This window comes from Oncorhynchus tshawytscha, linkage group LG15 (genome assembly GCF_018296145.1).
Source record: "Oncorhynchus tshawytscha isolate Ot180627B linkage group LG15, Otsh_v2.0, whole genome shotgun sequence".
In the NCBI taxonomy this organism is placed as follows: Eukaryota; Metazoa; Chordata; class Actinopteri; order Salmoniformes; family Salmonidae; genus Oncorhynchus; species Oncorhynchus tshawytscha.
The window spans coordinates 24525424-24545891 of record NC_056443.1 but is presented as its reverse complement, the minus strand read 5'-3'; the positions used below and the strand labels follow the sequence as shown (position 1 = coordinate 24545891).

At 42.6% G+C, this 20468-nt stretch overlaps 1 protein-coding gene across 2 annotated transcripts in view; it reads left to right on the top strand.

Moving 5' to 3' along the window:
• The window catches only part of LOC112214699 (Kv channel-interacting protein 4), a 250084-nt gene that overhangs the window by 141180 nt on the left and 88436 nt on the right, over window positions 1-20468 (top strand). The gene's annotated exons all lie outside the window — the stretch shown is intronic.

Sequence of the window (20468 nt, the reverse complement as noted above, 5' to 3'; positions counted from 1 at the left end):
AAATCACAGAACTATCAAAAAATGTGTAGGAAAAAGATGCAAGGAGAGTGATTTTCCAACAAATTGAGTTCGAACCTGAAATGAAACACTTTGAAGTTTGTGGAAATATGAAAGGAATGTAGGAGAATATAACACAATAGATCTGATAAAAGATAATACAAAGAAAAAACCAACCGTTCTTTTGTATTGTTTTTTTGTACCATCATCTTTGAAATGCAAGGGAAAGGCCATAATGTATTATTCCAGCCCAGCTGCAATTTAGATTTTGGCCACTAGATCTCAGCAGTGTATGTGCAAAGATTTAGACTGATCCAATGAACCATTGTATTTCTGTTAATTTTTTTAAATCAAGACTGCCCAAATGTGTCTAATTGGTTTATTGATAACTTTTCATGTTCAAAACTGTGCACTCTCCTCAAACAATAGCATGGTATTCTTTCACTGTAATAGCTACTGTAAATTGGACAGTGCAGTTAGATTAAAAATAATTTAAGCTTTATGCCAATATCAGATATGTCTATGTCCTGGGAAATGTTCTTGTTACTTACAACCTCATGCTAATTGCATTAGCCTACGTTAGCTCAACCGTCCCATGGATGGGACACCGATCCTGAAGAGAAAAAACAACAACACAACAAATTAATTTGACTTATGAGCACAGTGTGATTAATAGTCAAGAATCGTTATTCTCTGGCAATTTAGGTAGAGACAGCAGCTTGTGACAGCATGCCATTTTAGAGGTTTACCAGTTAAAACAAGGGGCATGATTCTGACATGATATCTCTGCACACAGATGAAGTAAGCCTTACTGCAGATGAAATGACGATGGTTAGATTGATCTAGTGAGGCATCTAATCTTTTTTTATTAATAGAAGGCATTACGGTGTCAAAATAATGACTTTGCCCTTGGAATGATCCTCGCTGGGCTACTGTAGATCAGGAGCAGATGCAATGGAAATGCATTTTTACATTGCTTGTCAGAGGCTACAGTCAACAAGTATCAAGATTTTTAGGTCCACAGGCTCAGTGGATGGCAGGGTGCTTGAGGTGTCGCCAGAGCTAATGCACCTAAAGAGGTAGCTGCAGACAGCAGTCAAGATAGGATGTGGTTGCCCCTAGACACACTAATCTAAGGTCAGTTTTGTTTTTACCCCCTGATGATTAGGTTAAGGATTTTGGGGAAAGTAATCTGATTCCAGATCTGTGCCAACAGGCCACAGTGAAGAGCTTTGAAACGGGATGTACCATTGAAAGTCTTGTTGGCCCAATACTTCTCTGCCACTGATGGGTTGCTTCTCATCCTGCATGTACTATTCTCCATTCTCCTGCAGTTTGGGATTATTGCGAGCCTCGCAGTTATTAATATCAATGCATTTCACTATTTAGGAACTGTCTGTGGTTCCGGGCAGTTAGGAACTGTCTACAGTCCTCAGCAGTTATGAGCTGTCTGTGAAGCTGTTTACAATAAGTTATTAGAAGTGCATTTTCTTAGTTTCTTTTGGGCTGATCTTTTGTCACTTCATTTATTGTATATTGATCAGATGTTGAACCAAGCCTAATCCATTTGCAATGCAAACATTCCAGAATTTAATTTAAGATAAACCTTTAAATCCAAGGGCTTAGTGAAGATATTGTCCAACAAATTACAATCTCTTTCCCACTGCGACCAACGGTCTGAAAAGCACCACCTGGAGGCAGAGAAAATACATTTTAAAGTGACAGCAGCCTTACGAAGTAGCCCTATTCCCTACCACAACAAAGCTATCTATTTCTCTGAGCTGGCCAGAGTGGTTCTGGCTGTAATTTAGTTTTCAAGCCCCTGTAGCTCGGACTCTGACTCCTTGAGAGAAACCCAATTGCAATGTAGATCCAGGGCAGCGAACGACACAAAGGACCTCTGACCTCAAGGATGGCCACACTGCCAGGTAGATTTCTATGTTAGGGGTCTCCATCCTGCTCTTAATCCTTGCTCATGCCATGCTGAGAGTTGTTTTCATCATCCCCAGCCCCACATACTTGCTTCTACCTCGACTCTTATTTGTCGCAGGCCCCAGAACAGCAATGTTGACACCGAAGAGGAAGGAAGCTGAATAATGGAGTGGGAAGATTGGTACTTGACTGTGGGCGGTTGTGTGGTGAATTGGACCACCAACGTTCTTTGAAAAGACTGCCAAGGGTTCTGAGGGTGTGGCAGGGAGAAGTTTTTTAAAATTTTGTTGTGTGAAAGGGAACAGTCGTGGAGAGTGGCAGGGATATTTTTAAGGTGCGAGACCATGTCAGTCAAAAAGGGGCCAGCATTCTGTAGACTTTCAGAATTGCGAGGTCCTTCGTCTTCTCTGACCATCCATAAAGGCTTTTGTGTCCACCGCAAATTGGCAGGCAAAGGGTCTCCTTTAAAAACTTGTAATCACATTTTGAGGGAGTCTTTGGAAATGTTTGCCTTTTAAAACACGTCTCTCTTCCTGTACAACCTGTTGATGCCAGATGTTTTATGCTCTCTGCATATCAATCATATTTCTCACAGTCTTTTGTGCTTTTTTGATTACATGTTTCCCATTGATGTTCCCTTGTATTATGAATGTTGTGATTGCAATTACAGGACTCAACGACTGTGATTGATTAAATGAAATTCCGCTTACATAATTGGGATTTAAAAAAAATACTGGATTACTGTATTGAAGGTAATTCGCAGCAAGGTATGTCATTCCATTGTAATTTCCAGGATCTCATCGCATCCTTTGAAAAACATGTCTATGTTGCATGAAGAATCCAAATACCCTGGCAGAATCAGAAAAATAGGTGTCTCCTCACCCATGAATCTGCTTTTTAAAAATTGGTTCCCCCTTTAAAGATTGAAATGGTTCAGATGGACGTAATTCTCAAGTGATTGCCTCGCTTGTAATTGAAATATCTACAGCGACGGTGGCTGCCTATGGGTTTTTCACTCTCTTTCACAGCATGGGGGCTATAGTTAAAGGAGACCTATTCACTAATGGCAAGCGACAATATTTATGTTTGAGTTCCCTCCCTCCTATTTCTCCCTCGATTCCTTCCCTCTGTGAAAGGGTATCTGTTGAAATAGTGGCCTTACTATTCCCCACAGCGAGTGCCTGGCTCCTGCTCAGAGAGGTCAATTAATCTCGTAGGTGCTCAAATGGTACAAAGTAGCCAGGCAGCGCAGCAGCACTCTCCTCCGAAGCAACTACTTCAGAGAGAAAATGAGGAGGGGAGGGGGGGTGGATTAAAAACTGAAAAAGGGAGGCACGAGCGCTCGACTCCCCACTTCACACCCTTGTTGAGTGCCCAGCCCACTAAGCCTGGGTGGATAAAAGGGGAAGCAGGGACCAGAGGCTGTTGTAGTTGCAGCTCATCAGCTCTACTCTGCTCAACTCACAAGCCAGCAACCTGTGATCGCTGTAGCTTCGTCAAAACTAGCAGTAGCACAGGACTTCTGGATCACTGATCAAGACTGGTACAGGGGGGCAGCATGGGTGCTTTGATGGTCATCTTTTCGCTTCAGAAAGATCAGAGGCGCAAAATGACAGGTAGGCCACGGTGTGTGTGTGTGCTTTGTTTGTTTCTGAGGGGAGGGGGGGACGGGGGACACACAGGACGGTGGACTTTTCTTTAGAACACGTTTTTTGTTTGATTCTTAAAGGCACAGTGTAGACATCTGTCATTTTCCTATGTTTTAAATAACTCTCTTAGGCAATATGTCACAGTTGAATGATATACTGTACAATGCCTTCAGTATTCACTTTTTCCAAATGTTGTTGTGTTACAGCCTGAATTGAAATGGATTATATTTAGATTTTTTTTGTCATTGGCCACACACAATAACCCATAATGTCAAAGGGGAATTACGTTGAATTAATTAAGAATTCAAAGCTGAAATGTCTTGAGTCAGTAAGTATTCAACCCAGTTGTTATGGCAAGCCTAAGTCATTTCAGGAGTAAACATTTGCTTAAGTCACATAATAAGTTGCATGGACTCACTCTGTGTGAAATAATAGTGTTTAACATGATTTTTTACTGACTGCCTCATCTCTGTACCCCACACATACAATTATCTGTAAGGTCCCTTAGTCGAGCAGTGAATTTCAAACAGATTCAATCACAAAGATCAGGGAGGTTCTCCAATGCCTCGCAAAGAAGAGCACCTATTGGTAGATGGGTAAAAATAAACAAACATTGAATATCTCTTTGGATGGTGTATCAATACACCCAGTCACTACAAAGATACAGGCGTCCTTCCTAACTCAGTTGCCAGAGAGGAAGGACTTTAAAACAGTTACAGAGTTTAATGGCTTTGATAGAAGAAAACTGAGTCTGGATCAACAACATTGTAGTTACTACACAATACTAACATCAATGACAGAGTGAAAAGAAGGAAGCCTTTACATAATACAAATATTCCAAAACATTCATCCATTTTGCAATAAGGCACTAAAGTAATATGCAAAAGATGTAGCAAAGAAATGAACTTTGTCATGAATACAAAGCTTTATGTTTAAATCCAACACAACACATCACTGAGTACCACTCACCATATTTTCAAGCATGGTGTTTTCTGCATCATGTTATGGGTATGCTCGTCATCAGCAAGGACTAGGGAGGTTTTTTTTTGGGGGGGGGGGCTAAAAAGAAACGGAATAGAGCTAAGCACAGACAAAACCCTAGAGGAAAACCTGGTTGTCTGCTTTCCAACAGACACTGGAGATGAATTCACCTTTCAGTAAGACAATAACCTAAAACACAAGGCCAAATATACCAGAGAGTTGCTTACCAAGATTACATTGAATGTTCCTGAGTGGCCTAGTTACAGTTTGACTTAAATCTGCTTGAAAATATATGGCGAGACTTAAATGGCTGTCTAGCAAAGATCAACAAACAACTTGACAGAGCTTGAGAAAATAACAAATATTGTACAATCCAGTTGTGCAAAGCTCTTAGAGACTTACTCAGAAAGACTCAGCGCTGTAGTCATTGCCAAAGATGATTCTAACATGTATTGGGAATAATTATAAAATTAGATTTCTGTACTTCATTTTCAATGAAACATTTCTAACAACATATTTTCACCTTGTCATTCCCATCAGAATCCAAAATATAAGACCGTTTAACTCCATTGTTTGTTAAACGATGTGATTGTAAGCAAACACTGTACAGCTCCAAAACATAGTTAAAACTATAATTGTGATCTCATGGTCAATCCCTGCATCCAAAGCTCTGTCTTTTAATTTGAGAGTGGTTCAATTTCTCCAGGCCCATCCCTCATTTGTTTTGTAACATTTAGTTGCTTTGTGCTGTAAGAGAGACTGAATGGACCACTCCCATCCTAAGTCATATTTCATTGAAGTATTGTAATACAGGATGAAGGTCAAATGAATGGGGGTGCTGGTTAACTCTGTTAGGCAATAGTTCACAGTTTGGACAGCTATATGCATTTTAAGCACTTTTCACCAGAACCAGAATGGAGCACATTGACCAGGCAGGCACAATTCCCCTCCGGCATAACATTTTATGAAACGCCATAAAGTCTAAAGCTGAAATCAAGATATGCTAACCTCCAAATTGGATTACTACTCACTGTGCTCAGCATTGTAATGAGCTATTTTATTATTCTAGTCTGTTATTTTGCATGTGTGTTCGTGTCTATCCATATATAATATTTGAAGTTGAGAGTTCAAACCCAGCCCGAGCTCCAGCTCCTGGGACCATCACGGTGGATGGGAGCGACGATGAATTGGGCCGAGTCACTGCGTGGTAAACGCACAGGCCCTGAGGCCCGCAGTGCCACTCCACTACCCCTTCTAATGCCTCACACTAATTACCATAGCTGTTCTCATCCACATGTGAAGAGAGACGCTGTTTTAGTTAGCGCCTTGCCAACCGTACACTCCAACTCCACTCTACTCCATACAGACCCACTCTTAATGGGTATGAAGCTTTTCAAGTGTCTCAAGATGAAAATATGCGACTGTAGGCTAGTTATGGCGGGTCAATATGATGGTAGGGTCCACAGGGATTCTATGAATCAGTTTTTATAGAGTTCTGAATGCAATTCTTTGGCTAGGGCTAGATCTATTGAGCATTTTGTTCTAGACTGTCTTGTTCAGGGTTTGTTTGTCAGTGGGTTTTGAGCTACTGAAGTATTCCAAGGTGAAAAGATGTTGGAGTTAGTTATGGGGGTTTCATTATGATTGTAGTTCTAGGCTAGATGTAGTGCGCTTGTTGTCATGGACGTCATCTTTGACGTCATCTAACAAACAGGGTTGTTTGTTAGTGGGGTTGGCGTAGGAGTGCTGTGCACTCGACACATTGCCTCTCAGATTGAAACTACAAAACATGAAGTGACTCAAGTCCTCAGTGGGTAAATGCATGTCTGTTTTGTACTTTCCAATCTGCCAAATTGAGGTGAATGCTTGTATGATTAAGCAGTGAATGTTTGCACCCCTGCACTGTTCATTTGGTGTGTTTCATTTTAAAATAATGGTAAATCTCTCACAAGAAAAGCTGACTCAAAATTGATCATGGCATACCACGTACGAGTGATGCGTGACCTTGCCTAATACTTGAAGACTTGCATGAGTTCCTTGATATAATGCCTAAGTTTTTGGTCCTGAGACCTCATTAAGTGAGTTGATTAAAAAAACATGAACCTTTCTTGATGTACTCAGAGGACCATTGTTAGGATGCTTTAACTACTATAAAAATGGTTGAGTATCAGATACTCAACACGAAGGTCTGACTTCACTATTACCGAAACAGGACCCAGGTGGAAAATATAAATCTCCAGTCCATTTAAAAAATTGGAGGCCCATAATAATAATCTTAGCAAAAAACGGTATCTTTAATTTACAATCTGTAAAAACTTTGACAATAGAAAGGTTCAGAACTGTTTTGAAACATCACCGCACAGTTGACAAATATAAATCAAAACTCGGTGGTGTTCAGAGATGGGTTGGGTTGAGGGGAGCCGAAGACAAAGAAATATTTTTTAAAAGGTAACTAATGTAAAATATACTTTGTCTGTAAAATGTATATAGTATGTATGAACTGGAAGTAGACGCCTAAGTATCGTTGTCAATTAGGGTTAGAGGAAAATAATAAAAGAAGGAAAATACAAAGAAAAATATATTTACCCCAAAAATATTTAGAAATGTAGGGGGATTAGAAATGATACAGATAATTACATTGACAGAAGCCACAATATATCTCCAGTATTAAAGCTGATATACCTCCTGAAAGAAAAAGGGGAAAAAAGCATATCACTGCTAATATTGCTGCAGTATTCATAGCCATACTCCTGTATATTTTAATAATTACGCTACACACTCATACGGTATAATGGAGTTATCAGTATGCATACATTGCACTGCTTCTCTTAAAGGCCATGTGTCACAAGTCAACATTGAGAGGTCAAGTCAACATCGATCCACATAGAGCTAGTCAGGTTCCTTGTCCCTCGAGAGATTTAGTTTAGTTTATTAGGATCCCCATAAGAGAACGGCCCAAGAGATGTTGGTTGATTCAAAAACTTACCAATCTCATTCATTTGTGCAACGTTAACTCTTTGAAGGAATATGCTTTGAATATATGTACTGTATCTACACATTGTGTTCACATCAGACCTCAACATTGGGAAATTGGCAAAACCAGATGCATAGGATTGCAGACAGAATATTGATCCATTGATATTTCAAAGCCATGGTGTCTATTAATACGAGATGATTAAAGAGATTTTCATAGTCTCTCAAATATCCATACTTGTTGAATGTAAGTACTAACAGTATAAACTATCCAAACACCTATCATAACCCCTCATAGTTCATCCCTAAGAACTGTCACTTTTGAAACGTGTTGACACTGCAAAATTAGCATTTAAATTGAAACAGCAGGGTCACAGAGGTTGACTTGTTGCTACAAGCTTGTTTTCATTCTTAACGTTGAGTGGCCCTCGACAGGATAGCTTACTTCCTGGAATTAATCACTTGTCTCCTTGGGGTACACGGGCCAATATTATGGAGGCTTCCTAAGACTGGGATTAATGGCTAGCATCCCTCTTCGGGGGCCCAGCAGGTGCAGTAGGAAGTAGGCTTAGCCATGCACAGACAGGCCTAATCCCCACTGAACGGGCCAAGACACATCATGGGGCAACAGTTGTTAATACTGACCCCAATGTACAGACCTGGTTCTCTTCCTGTTTTCCAACAATTACTTTTGCTTTCTTGGGAACCTTTAAACCTGTGAGACTGAGTGTTGCAAAGTGCAAGAGCCTTCCATTTAATCTGTAATGATTATGTTGATGCACTTAAACATGCTGAGAATTCTATATCCCATTACCTTTTTGGTCCAATTTTGCATACCCTTTCTTAGGGGCACTCTGACTGTTGCTTCACCAACATCTTCTGAAGCTAAATCATGATGGGGAAAATTGCATTATGCATGACCATTAGTATTTTTTTCCTAGTTTTAAGTGAATTTGTCCCTATTCAACTCCCTAAATTGCTCATTTCTCAGGCAATGTTTTCGGCTCCAGAGACCTGTTGAAGACTTATAGGGTCAATGTGGTTTCAGTATACACACTTGGGAGCATATATCTCATTGTGGAGTCTTATCTTTTCACTGTATAACTTATCCATGAATACTCATCCATTACTTAGAAGAGATCCCGCTATGCCCTCCGACGAACCATCAAACAGGCGAAGCGTCAATACAGGACTAAGATTGAATCATACTACACCGGCTCCGACTCGTATCGGATGTGGCAGGGCTTGCAAACTATTACGGATTTCGAAGGGATGCACAGCCGAGAGCTGCCCAGTGACACGAGCCTACAAGATGAGCTAAATTACTTCTACTGTATGCTCACTTCGAGGCAAGTATTACTGAAACATGTATGAGCACATCAGCTGTTCCGGACGACTGTGTGATCATGCTCTCCGCAGCCAATGTGAGTAAGACCTTTAAATGCCTCAGGGCCAGACGGATTACCAGGACGTGTACAGTCGTGGTCAAAAGTTTTGAGAATGAAAACAAATATTAATTTTCACAAAGTTTGCTGCTTCTGTGTCTTTAGATATTTTTGTCAGATGTTACTATGGAATACTGAAGTATAAGTACAAGCATTTCATAAGTGTCAAAGGATTTTATTGACAATTACATGAAGTTGATGCAAAGACTCAATATTTGCAGTGTTGACCCTTCTTTTTTTTTTACCTCTGCAATCCGCCCTGGCATGCTGTCCAATAACTTCTGGGCCACATCCTGACTGATGGCATCCCATTCTTGCGTAATCAATGCTTGGAGTTTGTCAGAATTTGTGAGTTTTTGTTTGTCCACCACCTCTTGAGCATTGACCACAAGTTCTCAATGGGATTAATGTCTGGGGAGTTTCCTGGCCATGGACCCAAAATATCGATGTTTTGTTCCCCGAGCCACTTTTTATCACTTTTGCCTTATGGCAAGGTGCTCCATCATGCTGGAAAAGCATTGTTCGTCACCAAACTGTTCCTGGATGGTTGGGAGAAGTTGCTCTCGAAGGATGTGTTGGTACCATTCTTTATTCATGGCTGTGTTCTTAGGCAAAATTGTGAGTGAGCCCACTCTCTTGGCTGAGAAGCAAACCCTCACATGAATGGTCTCAGGATGCTTTACTGTTGGCATGACACAGGACTGATGGTAGCGCTCACCTTGTCTTCTCCGGACAAGCTTTTTTCCGGATGCCCCAAACAATCGTAATGGGGATTCATCAGAGAACATGACTTTACCCCAGTCCTCAGCAGTCCAATCCCTGTACCTTTTGCAGAATATCAGTCTGTCCCTGATGTTTTTCCTGGAGAGAAGTGACTTCTTTGCAGCCCTTCTTGACACCAGGCCCTCCTCCAAAAGTCTTCGCCTCACTGTGCGTGCAGAAGGACTCACACCTGCCTGCTGCCATTCCTGAGCAAGCTCTGTACTGGTGGTGCCCTGATCCCGCAGCTGAATCCAGTTTCGGAGATGGTCCTGGCGCTTGCTGGACTTTCTTGGGCACCCTGAAGCCTTCTGAACCGCTCTCCTTGAAGTTCTTGATGATCTGATAAATGGTTGATTTAGGTGCAATCTTACTGGCAGCAATATCCTTGCCTGTGAAGCCCTTCTTGTGCAAAGCAATGATGACGGCACGTGTTTCCTTGCAGGTAACCATGGTTGACAGAAGAAGAACAAAGATTCCAAGCACCACCCTCCTTTTGAAGTGTCCAGTCTGTTATTCAAACTCAATCAGCATGACCGAATTATCTCCAGCATTGTCCTTGTCAACACTCACACCTCTGTTAATGAGAGAATCACTGACATGATGTCAGCTGGTCCTTTTGTGGCAGGGATGAAATGCAGTGGAAATGTTTTTGGGGATTCAGTTCATTTGCATGGCAAATTAATTGCAATTAATTGCAATTCATCTGATCACTTTTCATAACATTCTGGAGTATATGCAAATTGCCATCATACAAACTGAGGTAGCAGACTTTGTGAAAATTTATTTTTGTGTCATTCTCAAAACTTTTGGTCACGACTGTACTCCGAACATGCCCAGACCAACTGGCAAGTGAATTCACTGACATTTCCAACCTATCCCTGTCTGAGTCTGAAATACCAACATGTTTCAAGCAGAACACCATAGTCCCTGTGCCCAAGAACACTAAGGTAACCTGCCCAAATGACTACTGACCCGTAGCCCTCACGTCTGTAGCCAGGAAGTGCTTTGAAAGGTTGGTCATGGCTCACGTCTACACTATTATCCCAGAAACCCTAGACCCACTCCAATTTGCATACCGCCCCAACAGATCCACAGATGATCTAATCAAAAGGAACACCTATGTGAGAATGCTATTCATTGACTACAGCTCAGCGTTCAACAGCATAGCTCATCATTAAGCTAAGGACCCTGGGACGAAACACCTCCCTCTGCAACTAGATCCTAGACTTCCTGACAGGCCGCCCCCAGGTGGTAAGGGTAGGTATCAACACATCTGCCACACAGATCCTCAACACGGGGCCCCTCAGGTAGTCCCTGTTCACTCATGACTGCACGGCCAGGTACGACTCCAACACCATCATTAAATTTGCCGATGACACAACAGCCTGATCCCCGACAATGATGAGACAGCCTATAGGGAGGAGGTCAGAGACCTGACCGTGTGGTGCAAGGACAACAACCTCTCCCTCAAAGTGATCAAGACAAAGGAGAAGATTGTGGACTACAGGAAAAGGTGGACCGAGCACGCCCAAATTGTCATTGACGGGGCTGTAGTGGAGCAGGTTAAGAGCTTCAAGTTCCTTGGCGTCCACATCACCAACAAACTAACATGGTCCAAGCACACCCCTCAGGAGACTGAAAAGATTTGGCATGGGTCCTCAGATCCTCAAAAGGTTGCATCACTGCCTGGTATGGCAACTGCTCAGCCTCCGACCGCATGGCACAACAGAGGGTAGTGTGTACGGCCCAGGACATCACTGGGGCCAAGCTCCCTGCCATCCAGGACCTCTATACCAGGTGGTGTCAGAGGAAGGCCCTAAAAATGGTCAAAGACTCCAGCCACCCTAGTCATAGACTGTTCTCTCTGCTACAACACGGCAAGCGGTACCGGACCGCCAAGTCTAGGTCCAAGAGGCTTCTAAACAGATTCTACCCTCAAGCCATAAGACTCCTGAACATCTAATCAAATGTTTGCCCAGACTATTTGCATCCCCCCCTCTTTTTTTGCTGCATAGTCACTTTAATAACTCTACCTACATGTACATATCACCTCAATTAACTCGAGTAACCGGTGCCCCCACACATTGACTCTGTACCGTTACCCCCTATATACAGTGGGGCAAAAAAGTATTTAGTCAGCCACCAATTGTGCAAGTTCTCCCACTTAAAAAGATGAGAGAGACCTGTAATTTTCATCATAGGTACACTTCAACTATGACAGACAAAATGAGAAAAAAAAATCCAGGACATCACATTGTAGGATTTTTAATTAATTAATTTGCAAATTATGGTGGAAAATAAGTATTTGGTCAATAACAAAAGTTTATCTCAATACTTTGTTATATACCCTTTGTTGGCAATGACAGAGGTCAAACGTTTTCTGTAAGTCTTCACAAGGTTTTCACACATTGTTGCTGGTATTTGCTGGCATTCCTCCATGCATATCTCCTCTAGAGCAGTGATGTTTTGGGGCTGTTGCTGGGCAACACAGACTTTCAACTCCCTCCTTGAAATGCTTCTTATGAAGCCACTCCTTCGTTGCCCGGTCGGTGTGTTTGGGATCATTGTCATGCTGAAAGACCCAGCCACGTTTCATCTTCAATGCCCTTGCTAATGGAAGGAGGTTTTCACTCAAAATCTCACGATACATGGCCCCATTCATTCTTTCCTTCACACGGATCAGTCGTCCTGGTCCCTTTGCAGAAAAACAGCCCCAAAGCATGATGTTTCCACTCCCATGCTTCACAGTAGGTATGGTGTTCTTTGGATGCAACTCTGTTTTGGAGATGTGCCTTTAGAGCTGGTTGTGCTATAACATGCTGACCTGAGATGGTGGGCTCTGTGACCGTGTTTAGCAGCATGACTTGGTGTTAAAATGGAAACTGACAAAGGTTATGGCTCCAGGATGGCATCAGCTGGGGTTGTGCTAATTACAGATAGACTGGAACAGGTGCTACTAGGATGGGCGTCCAACCGGTCCTGCTGCCTTGTCTGTGTCCGCACTACCCAGTCCCACATATCCACAGGGCCATCTAGGATCAATTTTTTTTTTTTTTTTTTTTTTTTTTAAATGTATCCGTTATTTTACCAGGTAAGTTGACTGAGAACACATTCTCATTTACAGCAACGACCTGGGGAATAGTTACAGGGGAAAGGAGGGGGATGAATGAGCCAGTTGTAAACTGGGGATTATTAGGTGACCGTGATGGTTTGAGGGTCAGATTGGGAATTTAGCCAGGACACCGGGGTTAACACCCCTACTCTTACGATAAGTGCCATGGGATCTGTCAATTCTCCAAGGTGGCATAGCAGTTCAGACGTCTTTTGTCCTTGTCTTGTCGTGTCCTGTATATATATATATTTACAACTTTTTTTCACATACATTTAATTTTTATTTTCCATCAACTCATCTTCAAAACACTCTCCTGCAACCCGCCTCACCAATTTATATTTATAAAAAGTATTATTTACCTCAAATCTGTAATCCTCCAAGAAGCTAGCCAGAAACTCCAAGAAGCTAGCCTGAAACTAGCCAGAAGCTAATCCAGAAGCTAATCAGAAGCTAGTTCAGAAGCTTCTTTACTGGCAAATCGTTAGTATTCCGCTAACCACGGTTTGTGGTCATCAGCTATCCTTTAGCTCGAAAATCTATCGCCAGTTCTGTACGGCGCAGCGCGGCTCGGAACGGAACATACCGGACCAATTTTTTCTCTCCATGTCCCTGGATTTCGACTGCTCTCTGGACATTCATACCCGGATCTCACAGCTAGCTAGCTGCTATCCGTGTGACTATCGGCCTTCGTCGATTCCGGAGCAAACATCAATTATTCCGGAGCTAGCCAGCTCTGTCAATCACTCCTGAGTTCCATCAATCACTCCTGGGCTGCAGTCACCTATCCGGACCCATTTTACTGCCTACGCGGACCCCCACCGGGCCTTCACAACTGGACTGCCGACGTTATCTACCCAAAGGAGATCCGGCTGGCTCCTCCGTCGCGACGTTACCTGAACGCCCATCTGCGGCCTGCTAACCGTTAGCTGTCTTACCGGCTGCTATCTGAATAGACAATCGGACAATTTATTTATTTTTATTATTATTATGTTTTCTTCTTGGGCCTCTATAACTATATCTATTGTTTTTATTTTTGTTGTTGTTGTGTGATTTGGATTAATCCCCTCTACCACACGGAACCCCACTAATCTACTGACGGAACGCAAGAGGTGGCTAACAACAGACCTCCATCCTATGCTAGCTTGCTACCGATGGCCTGGCTAGCTGTCTAAATCGCTGTGACCCCCAACCAACCTCTCCACTCACTGGACCCTTTTGATCACTCGACTAAGCATGTCTCTCCTTAATGTCAATATGTCTTGTCCATTGCTGTTCTGGTTAGTGTTTATTGGCTTATTTCACTGTAGAGCCTCTAGGCCTGCTCACTATACCTTATCCAACCTATTAGTTCCACCACCCACACATGCAATGACATCTCCTGGTTTCAATGATGTTTCTAGAGACAATATCTCTCTCTTCATCACTCAATACATAGGTTTACCTCCACTGTATTCACATACTACCATACCTTTGTCTGTACATTATACCTTGATGCTACTTTACCGCCCCCAGAAACCTCCTTTTACTCTATGTTCCAGACGTTCTAGACGACCAATTCTCATAGCTTTTAGCCGTACCCTTATTCTCTCCTCCTATGTTCCTCTGGCGATGTAGAGGTGAATCCAGGCCCAGCAGTGCCTAGCTCCACTCCTATTCCCCAGGCGCTCTCTTTTGACGACTTCTGTAACCGTAATAGCCTTGGTTTCATGCATGTTAACATTAGAAGCCTCCTCCCTAAGTTTGTTCTATTCACTGCTTTAGCACACTCTGCCAACCCGGATGTTCTAGCTGTGTCTGAATCCTGGCTTAGGAAGACCACCAAAAATTCAGAAATTTTAATTCCAAACTACAACATTTTCAGACAAGATAGAACTGCCAAAGGGGGCGGTGTTGCAATCTACTGCAAAGATAGCCTGCAGAGTTCTGTCCTACTATCCAGGTCTGTACCCAAACAATTTGAACTTCTACTTTTAAAAATCCACCTCTCTAAAAACAAGTCTCTCACCGTTGCCGCCTACTATAGACCACCCTCTGCCCCCAGCTGTGCTCTGGACACCATATGTGAACTGATTGCCCCCATCTATCTTCAGAGTTCGTGCTGCTAGGCGACCTAAACTGGAACATGCTTAACACCCCAGCCATCCTACAATCTAAACTTGATGCCCTCAATCTCACAGAAATTATCAATGAAACTACCAGGTACCTCCCCAAAGCCTTAAACACGGGCACCCTCATAGATATCATCCTAACCAACTTCCCCTCTAAATACACCTCTGCTGTCTTCAACCAAGATCTCAGCGATCACTGCCTCATTGCCTGCATCCGTAATGGGTCAGCAGTCAAACGACCTCCACTCATCACTGTAAAACGCTCCCTGAAACACTTCTGCGAGCAGGCCTTTCTAATCGACCTGGCCGGGGTATCCTGGAAGGATATTGATCTCATCCCAGCAGTAGAGGATGCCTGGATATTTTTTTTAAATACCTTCCTAACCATCTTAAATAAACATGCCCCATTCAAGAAATTTAGAACCAGGAACAGATATAGCCCTTGGTTCTCCCCAGACCTGACTGCCCTTAACCAACACAAAAACATCCTATGGCGTTCTGCATTAGCATCGAACAGCCCCCGTGATATGCAGCTGTTCAGGGAAGCTAGAAACCATTATACACAGGCAGTTAGAAAAGCCAAGGCTAGCTTTTTCAAGCAGAAATTTGCTTCCTGCAACACTAACTCAAAAAGTTCTGGGACACTGTAAAGTCCATGGAGAATAAGAACACCTCCTCCCAGCTGCCCACTGCACTGAAGATAGGAAACACTGTCACCACTGATAAATCCACCATAATTGAGAATTTCAATAAGCATTTTTCTACGGCTGGCCATGCTTTCCACCTGGCTACTCCTACCCCGGTCAACAGCACGGCATCCCCAACAGCAACTCGCCCAAGCCTTCCCCATTTCTCCTTCTCCCAAATCCATTCAGCTGATGTTCTGAAAGAGCTGCAAAATCTGGACCCCTACAAATCAGCCGGGCTAGACAATCTGGACCCTTTCTTTCTAAAATTATCTGCCGAAATTGTTGCCACCCCTATTACTAGCCTGTTCAACCTCTCTTTCGTGTCGTCTGAGATTCCCAAAGATTGGAAAGCAGCTGCGGTCATCCCCCTCTTCAAAGGGGGACACTCTTGACCCAAACTGCTACAGACCTATATCTATCCTACCGTGCCTTTCTAAGGTCTTCGAAAGCCAAGTCAACAAACAGATTACCGACCATTTCGAATCTCACCATACCTTCTCTGCTATGCAATCTGGTTTCAGAGCTGGTCATGGGTGCACCTCAGCCACGCTCAAGGTCCTAAACGATATCTTAACCGCCATCGATAAGAAACATTACTGTGCAGCCGTATTCATTGATCTGGCCAAGGCTTTCGACTCTGTCAATCACCACATCCTCATCGGCAGACTCGACAGCCTTGGTTTCTCAAATGATTGCCTCGCCTGGTTCACCAACTACTTCTCTGATAGAGTTCAGTGTGTCAAATCGGAGGGTCTGCTGTCCGGACCTCTGGCAGTCTCTATGGGGGTGCCACAGGGTTCAATTCTTGGACCGACTCTCTTCTCTGTATACATCAATGAGGTCGCTCTTGCTGCTGGTGAGTCTCTGATCCACCTCTACGCAGACGACACCATTCTGTATACTTCCGGCCCTTCTTTGGACACTGTGTTAACAACCCTCCAGGCAAGCTTCAATGCCATACAACTCTCCTTCCGTGGCCTCCAATTGCTCTTAAATACAAGTAAAACTAAATGCATGCTCTTCAACCGATCGCTACCTGCACCTACCCGCCTGTCCAACATCACTACTCTGGACGGCTCTGATTTAGAATACGTGGACAACTACAAATACTTAGGTGTCTGGTTAGACTGTAAACTCTCCTTCCAGACCCATATCAAACATCTCCAATCCAAAGTTAAATCTAGAATTGGCTTCCTATTTCGCAACAAAGCATCCTTCACTCATGCTACCAAACATACCCTTGTAAAACTGACCATCCTACCAATCCTCGACTTTGGCGATGTCATTTACAAAATAGCCTCCAATACCCTACTCAACAAATTGGATGCAGTCTATCACAGTGCAATCCGTTTTGTCACCAAAGCCCCATATACTACCCACCATTGCGACCTGTACTCTCTCGTTGGCTGGCCCTCGCTTCATACTCGTCGCCAAACCCACTGGCTCCATGTCATCTACAAGACCCTGCTAGGTAAAGTCCCCCTTTTCTCAGCTCGCTGGTCACCATAGCATCTCCCACCTGTAGCACACGCTCCAGCAGGTATATCTCTCTAGTCACCCCCAAAACCAATTCTTTCTTTGGCCGCCTCTCCTTCCAGTTCTCTGCTGCCAATGACTGGAACGAACTACAAAAATCTCTGAAACTGGAAACACTTATCTCCCTCACTAGCTTTAAGCACCAACTGTCAGAGCAGCTCACAGATTACTGCACCTGTACATAGCCCACCTATAATTTAGCCCAAACAACTACCTCTTTCCCAACTGTATTTAATTTTTATTTATTTATTTATTTTGCTCCTTTGCACCCCATTATTTTTATTTCTACTTTGCACATTCTTCCATTGCAAAACTACCATTCCAGTGTTTTACTTGCTATATTGTATTTACTTTGCCACCATGGCCTTTTTTGCCTTTACCTCCCTTCTCACCTCATTTGCTCACATTGTATATAGACTTGTTTATACTGTATTATTGACTGTATGTTTGTTTTACTCCATGTGTAACTCTGTGTCGTTGTATCTGTCGAACTGCTTTACTTTATCTTGGCCAGGTCGCAATTGTAAATGAGAACTTGTTCTCAACTTGCCTACCTGGTTAAATAAAGGTAAAATAAATAAAAGTAAATAAAAAATGACCTCAGAGTCAGGACACCCATTTAACGTCCCATCCAAGAGACAGCACCCTACACAGGGCAGTGTCCCCAGTCACTGCCCTTGGGCATTGGGATATTTTTTAGACCAGTGGAAAGAGTGCCTCCTACTGGCCCTCCAACACCACTTCCAGCAGCATCTGGTCTCCCATCCAAGGACCAACCCTGCTTAGCTTCAGAAGCAAGCCAGCAGTGGTATGCAGGGTGGTATGCAGTGTGAGTTACCCTAACCCCAATCTTAACCTTGAATGTTAGTGGGGGTAAACAATATCTGACCTAGGACCAGTGATTAAGGTCAACTCCCTATAAACCCAAAGTGTGCCCTGACAGATTTGTGCTAATTTCAACAGTGTGAAATGATAAAGGCTCCCATCCCTATGGCTCTAACTAATCCACATTGCCCTGAAGCTGCAGGAGGCCCATAGGTGGATAGGTTGTAATGCATAGTCCAATGGCTCCGCACTGTACTGCCCTTTAAAGGGAAGAAAGCATTTTTTGGAGGTCATGTTTGTCAGTGATTGATGATGATGTGATGTGTCAACTATCATGGGGCAACATGCCTACTTATGTATTCAGCAAGGGTACCATCTGGTAAAGTGCCCTTTTGCCTTTTGACATCACATATTTTAGTCTTTACTAAAATATGTGAGATTGACAGGAGTACATAGCAGGATTGGCAGCCTTCACTAACCTGTTACAGTATAGCCTCACTATTGTCATTTTACTGCTGCTCTTTAGTTATTTGTTACTTTTATTTCTTGTTTTTTAGGTGTCTTAACTGCATTATTGGTTTAGGGCTTGTAAGTAAGCATTTCACTGTTTATTTGGTGCATGTGACAAATACAATTTCATTTGATTTCATTTGAATAAATAGCGTACAGTGAAATTTGAGGAGCATAGTTGAGAACTCTGTCGAGCCCTGCCGTTTCTCTCAGTGTCCATTTGATGGCAGCAAAATCTCCCATCCACAGTACTGTATATTCATTGCTGTCAGAAACCAAAACAATACAACAACCTGTGGAGACAGAAAGAAATGGGCCATCGTTTTAGATACGCACACTGTTTCACACTGCTAAAACGCAATCAATGGAATTATGGTGCTATTCGCACCCCATTATGAGGTCATATTCTTATAGCCTTGTAAGCTGTCTGTGTGTGTGCATGATGGGTCGGTATGCACAGTGTTGTGTATGGTTAGATGTATTAAATAAAGTCATGCAGTGCAACCAGGTACTTACTGTAAGTCATTCAGTGATGTCTTTTTTTTGCTCTGCCAGTACTGTCATTGCACAAGGTAAGGTAGGATTGCCATGCATGATTAGAATGAAATCACTCATCGTCATGGTAATGTCCACATTAATGTGGGCGTTTTTGTTCAGAAACATATTCTATTATTACCATTAATTTCTGTCGGGCACAAAATAATCTGAAATGCAACCAAAACAAAAACAGTTTGTGGAGTCATAAGCTTGATGTAGTCATTGCGTGCTAGTATTATGGGACCAAATACTAAACTACTGTAATACACATAAGTGAATTTGATTTGTCCAAATACTTTAGTTCCCTGAAATGGCTGGACTATGTACAAAAAGGGCTGTAATTTCTAAGCGTTTCACCTGATATGGATAACCTCATAGTCATTGTATCATTTCAGCCCAGTTTTTTTTTTTTTTACGTGTCACTGTCCAAATACTCTTGGACCTCATTGTATATGCTAACGAAGCCTACCAGACAAAATAGTGCATGCTTTAAGAGCGATTGAATTAATATTTTTCAATTCAGAACAGGAAACGCCAGTATGAAAAAAATAACTGAGCTTATAATGAAACTGTCCCATGAGAACCATCCATGTATATTTATCTACCTATTCAGACCCCTCTTTATGGAAGTGGATACGTAAATCAAGTTGAGCTAGCGCATTGACCTTGCTAATGTTGAAGGTGGTGGGGAGAGCAGGCACACATGTTCATTTAATCAGCTTTATACACTCTAATCAAAGGACAACCTGAGAGGAATAAGCATTCCAATCAAGCCTACTGCATAATGTCATTATTACGACAGAGGAAAGAGACCCATCTTAAGTATCCATGTAACACACAATATCAGGAAGGACCCACAGTTTCTTCAAATTCTTTTGAACCCTTTAAAAACGTAGTGAATACTGCGTTGTAATCGCAGAATATATTTAGAGAAAATGATTGACTGCGTACTTAATTGGCGGTTTATGACCGTCATTGTGTCTTTATTGATTTGCTTCTCATGTAGCCTACCATGCTAGGATATTTTCAATGTAACACTGTTACCTAGTTATGCATTTTGGAAGAAAATGCCCTTTAATTAGATATTTTTTTAAATCTTGGGATGAATTTTAAAGTAGATTAGCACAGAAAAGGCTCAGGTGGACAGTGGTTCACCTCAGAACACTTTTCTTTTACCCATTAGTATACCATATGTTTTGGTAACCGTACACGGCTGCTCAAGTATCTCTTGATCCATACATGTTTACTGTCACCATAGCAACAGGTTATTCAGAACGCTTCCTTCTGTTCTTAAGTACTTCCAGTGAGCAGCCTTGGGACTTTCCCTGATCCATGGGTTCATGGGATACCCTGGGGATCATCAAGGAGGTAACATGGGGTTTGGGGGGGTCGGGAGGGTGGTCTTATGTGAC